At 37.8% G+C, this 7,861-nt stretch overlaps 1 non-coding gene across 1 annotated transcript; it reads left to right on the forward strand.

Moving 5' to 3' along the window:
• The first annotated feature begins 6,480 nt into the window (after window positions 1-6,480).
• On the forward strand, window positions 6,481-6,588 carry LOC122280201. Its single transcript, XR_006229787.1, has one exon. It is a non-coding gene; the product is annotated as a small nucleolar RNA R71 (small nucleolar RNA).
• The last annotated feature ends 1,273 nt before the right edge of the window (window positions 6,589-7,861 follow it).

Raw genomic sequence — 7,861 nt, forward strand, 5'->3', positions numbered from 1 at the left:
CATTGCATGTGACTCAAGTGATACACCAACAGAGTTAGACAAAGTTCTTTGGCTTTCTTCTTGCAACAATATAGAGAAGACCTTGCTCATTGAAGGTAATGGAGATTGCAATAGTAATTGACTACGTAGAGCTGTAAAAGAATCATGTAATCCTACCAGAAACTTCATTACATAATCGGATTGCTGACGATCAGTGAGATTCTTCAAGATTTGACAAGAACATTTATCAAGATTACCACAACGACAAACTGGAATAGGCCTGTAACTGATATATTCATCCCACAAAGCTTTAAATTCACTAAAATATTCAGTGACAGATTTTGATTCTTGAGATATAGAACTGAGTGATTTTTCTAAGGAAAATACCCTTGGACCATCACTACGAAGATAGCGTGTTTTAAGTTCTTCCCAAATTTCAAAAGCAGAAGTGAAATAAAGCAAACTACCACGAATTTCTTTTGCTATTGAATTTATCAACCAAGATAGAACTAGGTTATTTGCTCTTAGCCAAGCAATTTGAATCATGTGATTACCAGAAGTTGGATGAGGCAGACTACCATCAATGAATGCTATTTTGTTCTTCACAGTTAGGGCGATGGAAATTGATCTACTCCATGCAACGTAATTTTCTCCAGTGAAAATTTCCGAGACTAACAGTGCTCCAGGATTGTCAGAAGGATGAAGATAGTAAGGACTTGATGAATCATCAGATGGATTTGTCGGTGTCCAAGGAGAATCTGCCATAGAAGCAGCAGGATCTTCAGAAGTTGCCATAGAAGCAAATCAAGAAATGTGAGGTTTGCAGTGGAAGATGCTATATGGACGATGATACCATGTAAAGTTTCTATGAACTTGGAAACAGAGTAGAAGAATGAATATTGAATCAATCGAATTACTTTAAAATGTGCAGAAATGAGCTATTTATACATCTAATATATTCTAACTAAATTAACTGTCATTAGCAAGCTGTTTGGCTGCATGTGATTTTAATTCTAATTCCTTGATATGGTTATTTATATTCCAACAATGATGGAAAGGATAGCTTGAAAGGCTCAAACGTTAATCCTAAGTTGACCTTCGTCATATCCCAAGTATATCCACCATTGTACTGCAAACCATATAATGATATTCTCAAAAGAAGTGCCCAATTCAACAGATCAATGAATGCTTATCACAATTTACTGCATTTGTATGCTCTCAATCCTCTCCAAACTCACATGAAAACTTAAGCAAAAGAGTTGTCTAGCTACATGTGTCAAACCACCATCTTACCACAAAACTTGGATAAGTGCATTAAGGATTCTGTGAATGTTTTAGCAAAAAAATGATCTGGTGGATTTGGTGAATTCACGAAGATGGCTATGAATGAGAATGAGTACACATGTGGAAATGATGCACATGTGATGCAAATTAAAAAAAATTGACACATGAAAATATGCCACAGAGTTCCAACAAGCATTTTAAAAACTGAATTTGCACCACCACCCCCCAACTTAAATGAAACATTGTCCTCAATGTTTAAGAATCAAAATTGAATGGGAAGTAACTGAAAATGATAGAATACACCTGATGAGTGATGTGGGTAGCTCCCTAAACACCAAAGATGGTAATCTGAAATGACGAAATGAAACTATCCTGCAATCAAAAACAAAAAAAACAACAGCAAACAAAAAGGAAAAGAAAGAAAATAAGAAAAAACAAAAACAAAACAAAATAAATAAATAAACACATACCTTGGTGGTGTGGTCAAGGTTGATAGACTGGATCCACAAGTGGAATGTCTTCTACTTCCGGAACTTGCCTATTAATTAATATTTTAAGGCGTTGACCATTTACTTTAAAGATCCGACCATCCTTAGGATCTTCTACTTCTACCTCCCCATTTACAAAAACATTCCTTACTAAAAAGGGGCCAGTCCACCTAGACCGAAGTTTTCCTGGGTGCTTATGGAGTCTAGAATCATATAAAAACACTCGATCATTAAGCTTAAACGTTTTTCTCAAAATATTTTTATCATGAAACGCTTTCATTTTAGCCTTATAGATTTTAGAGCTCTCATAAGCATCATTTCTCAACTCCTCTAACTCGGTCAACTGAAATTTTCTAAGCTTACCTGCTTCTCCCATATCAAAATTGAAATGCTTGATGGCCCAATAAGCTTGATGCTCGAGCTCCACAGGTAAGTGGCAAGGCTTCCCAAAAACAAGCCTATAAGGTGACATACCTAAGGGAGTTTTGAAAGCTGTACGATAGGCCCAAAGCGCATCAACTAGTCTTAAAGACCAATCTTTGCGATCTGGATTGACCGTTTTTTCTAAAATTTGCTTAATTTCCCTGTTTGCAAGTTCTACCTGTCCACTTGTCTGGGGGTGGTAGGCAGTAGAGATCTTATGTACCACCCCATATTTTTTCATCAAAGCCTCAAAAGAACGGTTGCAAAAATGTGTACCCCGATCACTAATGATAGCATGTGGTGTACCAAATCGAGATAACACATTCTCTTTGAGAAATTTGATTACCGTCCTATTATCATTGCTCCTACAAGCTGCTGCCTCTACCCATTTTGACACATAATCTACTGCCACAATAATATATTGATATCCAAAAGAAGGAGGAAATGGTCCCATAAAATCAATGCCCCAACAATCAAAAATTTCAATCACTAAAATTGGGTTTAAGGGCATCATATTACGATGGGATATAACTCCTAACTTTTGACACTTTTCACATGAGCGACAATAGATGTTTGCATCCTTAAATATGGTGGGCCAATAAAATCCACACTGCAGAATTTTTGCAGCGGTTTTCTTCATTGAAAAGTGGCCCCCACAAGCTTGAGAGTGACAAAATTCCAAGACGTTAGCAATCTCTTCATCAGGGATGCAACGCCTTAAAATTTGGTCAAGGCAGTATTTGAAAAGAAAAGGATCATCCCAATAGAAATTACGTACCTCAGTTATGAACTTCCTCTTGTCCTGAGCACTCCAATCCACCAGTATCTCACCTGCAGCCAAATAATTCACAATATGATCAAACCATGGTAGAGAAGTAATAGATAGTAAATGCTCATCGGGAAAATCATCCCTAATTGGCAGGTGGTCAGAGGTGTCCTCAAATGTGAGCCTTGAGAGATGGTCAGCCACTACGTTCTCCACTCCTTTCTTGTCTTTGATGGTGATGTCAAATTCCTGCAAAAGTAAAATTCATCGTATTAATCGTGCCTTAGCATCCTTCTTGGTAAGAAGGTACTTAAGGGCTGCATGATCCGTAAAAATAATAATAGGAGAACCAATCACGTAAGCACGAAACTTATCCAAAGCAAACACTACAGCTAGCAACTCTTTTTCAGTGGTGGAGTAATTCATCTGAGCACTATTTAGAGTTCTACTAGCATAGTAAATGACAAAAGGTTTTCCCTCCCTTCGCTGTCCAAGTACAGCACCTACAGCAAAATCACTTGCATCACACATAATCTCAAAAGGTAAAGTCCAATCAGGTGGCTGCATTATGGGTGCTGAGGTAAGCTTGCCAATTAGCGTTTTAAAGGCCTCTTGACAATCTTGTGTCCACTCAAATGGGGCATCTTTAGCTAGGAGGTCACATAGTGGTCTAGATATGGTGGAAAAATTCTGTATGAACCTCCTATAAAAGCCCGCATGACCAAGAAAGGATCTCACGTCCTTTACTGTCCTAGGTGTAGGCAACTTAGAGATTAATTCAATCTTAGATTGATCTACCTTTATCCCCCTAGAAGAAATAATATGCCCTAACACAATACCTGAAGGTACCATAAAGTGGCATTTTTCCCAATTCAAAACCAATTCCTTCCCTTCACAGCGAGTCAACACCCTCTCTAAATTCAATAAGCATGCATCAAAAGTAGATCCAAAAACAGTCAAGTCATCCATAAAAACTTCCATGCAATTTTCAACCATGTCACTAAAAATGCTCATCATGCAACGTTGAAAAGTAGCAGGTGCATTACACAATCCAAATGGCATTCTACGAAAAGCATAAGTACCGAAAGGACAAGTGAAAGTGGTTTTATCCTGGTCTTCTAATGCAATTTCAATTTGATAATAACCAGAATAACCATCCAAGAAACAATAGAAAGGATGACCAGCCACACGCTCAAGAATTTGATCAATAAAAGGGAGAGGAAAATGGTCTTTCCGGGTGGCAGCATTCAATTTTCTATAATCAATGCACATCCGCCACCCAGTCACAAGTTTTGTAGGGACTAGCTCTCCCAGGTCATTCTTCACCACAGTAACACTTGACTTCTTAGGAACAACCTGTGTAGGACTTACCCATTTGCTATCAGCAATAGGATATATGATTCCTGCATCTAATAGTTTCAACACTTCATTTTTCACCACTTCTTTCATAGTAGGATTAAGCCTACGCTGGGGGTCTCTACGAGGGCTAGTTCCTTCCTCCAAATTAATTTTATGAGAACAGACCAGGGGACTAACACCTTTTATATCAGCAATGCTCCAACCTAAGGCTCAGACAATTCAGATGAGATAATAACAGGAAAAGTATCACCTGGACCAAGGAAAACATGCTTTAAGCCCTTAGGCAGAGGTTTCAGTTCAACTTTGGGTGCTTCCACACTTGAAGGAATTTGCTTTTCCTCTCTCTCAGGAAACTCCTCAAATTTCTATTGCCAAACCTGTGTGCCATAATCCTGAGTTTCATCAAAAACAACACAAATATCAATAACATCAGATGAATCACTAACAGATGTATTAAACTCAGAATTCACAAGGGAATATTCAAGGGGATCAAAATCATGAGTTGTGTGAACTCCCTTGTCTATGAGTGCATCAATCATATACGTTTGGTGGCACTCGTCATCTGTTGGCTGCTTCTCAATATGGAAAATGTTGACCTCCATGGTCATGTTTCCAAAAGATAACTTCATCAACCCATTCCTGCAATTTATAAGTGCATTAGCCGTAGCAAGGAAATGTCTACCTAATATGAGAGAAACTTTAAAGTTAGACTCAACAACTGATTGAGTGTCCAAAATTAAGAAATCAACAGGATAATAAAACTTGTCAATTTGGATCAAAACATCCTCAACTATCCCTCTCGGTTTCTTAACTGAACGATCAGCCAACTGAAGCACGACAGAAGTAGGCTTAATTTCACCCAAACCAAGCTGCAAATAAATGGAATAAGGCATCAAATTAACACTAGCTCCTAGATCTAGCAAGGCTTGCCCAAACTCAGGATTCCCAATATTACATGCAATGGTTGGACAACCAGGATCCTTGTACTTAGGAGGAATTCGCTGCTCAATTAGAGCACTAACTTGCTTTGTCAGAAATGCTGTCTTCTTAACATGGTGTTTCCTCTTAACTGTACACAAATCTTTAAGAACTTTTGCATAAGTGGGAACTTGTTTAATAACATGAAAAAGAGGAAGGTTAATCTTTACCTGCCTGAGGTTCTCCAAGATTTCATTACTAGGATCCAAAGTTCGCATACCAGATTTTAAAGCTTGAGGAAATGGTACCTTAACTGGACTCTTGATTACCTCGGCATCCTTAGGGAACTCGGTGCTATCATTGCTTTGTTCCTCTTCAACATCCTCTTGCTTATCAGTTGTTGGGATGTGTAAGGACTTACCACTTCTTGTCATAATGGCATGAACTTCTTTTAAATTTTTTTGTGCCATATACTGACCTTGGGGTGCGGATTGAGCTTGAGAAGGAAACTTGCCACGCTCATTCACACTCAAGGAGCTCATTATCTTGGATATATGACTCTTTATCTCTTTGTTTTCTTCAACAACCTGCATAATCAAAGATTCAAACTTTTGATTAGTTTTACTCTGTGCCTCAATAAAAGCATGCAAAGTGTCTTCTAAAGGACTCCTAGAAGATGAAGGTGCATGATATGGTGCAGGATATGATCTAGGGGGTTGTGTAGGCGGCTGGTTTTCAGATTTCCAACTAAAATTGGGGTGATTACGCCACTCAGGATTGTAGGTATTAGAGAAATGTGTAAAAGGCTTCTTGTACATACCTAAGGCATTACATTGTTCCTCATACATTCCTCTCATCTCAGCAAATGTGGGACACTCTTGGGCAAGGTGATCTACCCCGCCACACACAAAACATGGTCCAAAAGACTCTGCATGATTAGCCACGTGTGTTGGCTTTAAGTCTTTATTCTTCAACACTTCTAGCTCCCTAGTGAGCATCTCAACCTTAGCCTTTAGGTTATCTTCTTCCCTGAGATGGTAAATTCCACCACCATTTAGGTTTCCTGCAGGTCGTGACCTATTTGTGCTCTCAGTAGCACTAGGTTCAGTCCAAGTGTGAGCTTTTTCAGCAAGCTCATTGAGGTATTCTATGGCTTCATCAGGATCTTTTTGTAAGAACTCACCATTACACATCATTTCCACAAATTGACGCTCTCTAGGTGTAAGTCCCTCATAAAAATAGCTCACTAAGAGCCAATTCTCATACCTATGGTGAGGACAAATACTCAATAGCTCCTTAAATCTCTCCCAAGACTGATACAAAGTCTCACTGTCCTTTTGTACAAAGGTGGAGATTTGTCTTTTTAAAGCATTGGTCTTATGTTGGGGAAAGTATTTATTAAAAAAGACCTGAGTCATCTCATTCCATGACCCAATAGATCGTGGTCTCAAAGAGTATAGCCAACTCTTAGCTCTATCATTCAAAGAGAAAGGAAAGAACTTAAGTCTCACAATGTCATCAGTTGCATTTTGACTATGAAAAGTCGCAACTACTTCCTCAAACTCCCTAATGTGCACATATGGATTTTCATTTTCCAAGCCATGAAAAGTAGGGAGTAACTGTATCATCCCTGTTTTAAAATCCAATTGGCGAATATTAGCTGGAAACATGATGCATGATGGTGTGGCTGTGCGTGTAGGGTGGAGGTAATCCTGAAGGGTCCTAGTAGGTTGATCTTCATGTTCACTCATTTTCTCAAAATTAGAAAAATTATTAAACAAATGATCAGAAAAATTAAACTCTGACTCTAACACAGGTCTACAAGCAAACCGACCTAAGGCGTCTCTATACCTGTGCATGCAAGGTAGAGAAAAACCCAACACTAAAAAAAAAAACTACAAAAAGAAAAAGAAAATAAAAAAAAAAAGATGCAGCAAGCTAAAATAGGGAACGAAGTTACCGCCTTTACAAACTGTTGAAAAGAAAAACTATCTCACAATTCTTCTACCGTCTCCCCGGCAACGGCGCCAAAATTTGATTACGCCCAAAGAATAACGCGGTAGTTGTAGCACAGCTTTGGGGTGTCGATTCCACAGGGAGACAAATTAAAAGAATAGCAAGAGGAACAAAGAAACTAAAGAAAAAAATATTAAATAAGTAATAGAGAACAAAGATTAATTTTAAATGTAAATTCAAGTGAAGCAAAGTGATTAACAGAAAAAGTACTCAAATTTAACAAACAGTAGAGCGTCGGGAATCCCTTGCACAAATCTGGTATTTTAATTATTCTTAATTCATTGGATAACTCAATTAGGAACTCAATTCCCGCGATTCCCAATCGGAAGGTATAGATTTATAAACCAGACTTAAATCAAATGTAACCCTTTGAAAAAAACATTCACCACTTTTAAAAAACGTGAATTACTACCCCTATTGATAAAATCCAATGACGACAATATACTCAGGAAGCGATATTGCAGCAAAAAACTAAATCAATATAGATAAATAATTGATCCAAACATAATAAAAAAACTAATCCATTCAATAGAAAAAGCATGACTGAATCCATAAACACAATAAATTCTATGATTATTCGGAGAAGAAAACATCAATGATGAATTGAGAATGATAAAACAAAAGAGTT

The sequence above is a fragment of the Carya illinoinensis genome, chromosome 10, assembly GCF_018687715.1.
Source record: "Carya illinoinensis cultivar Pawnee chromosome 10, C.illinoinensisPawnee_v1, whole genome shotgun sequence".
Taxonomy (NCBI): Eukaryota; Viridiplantae; Streptophyta; class Magnoliopsida; order Fagales; family Juglandaceae; genus Carya; species Carya illinoinensis.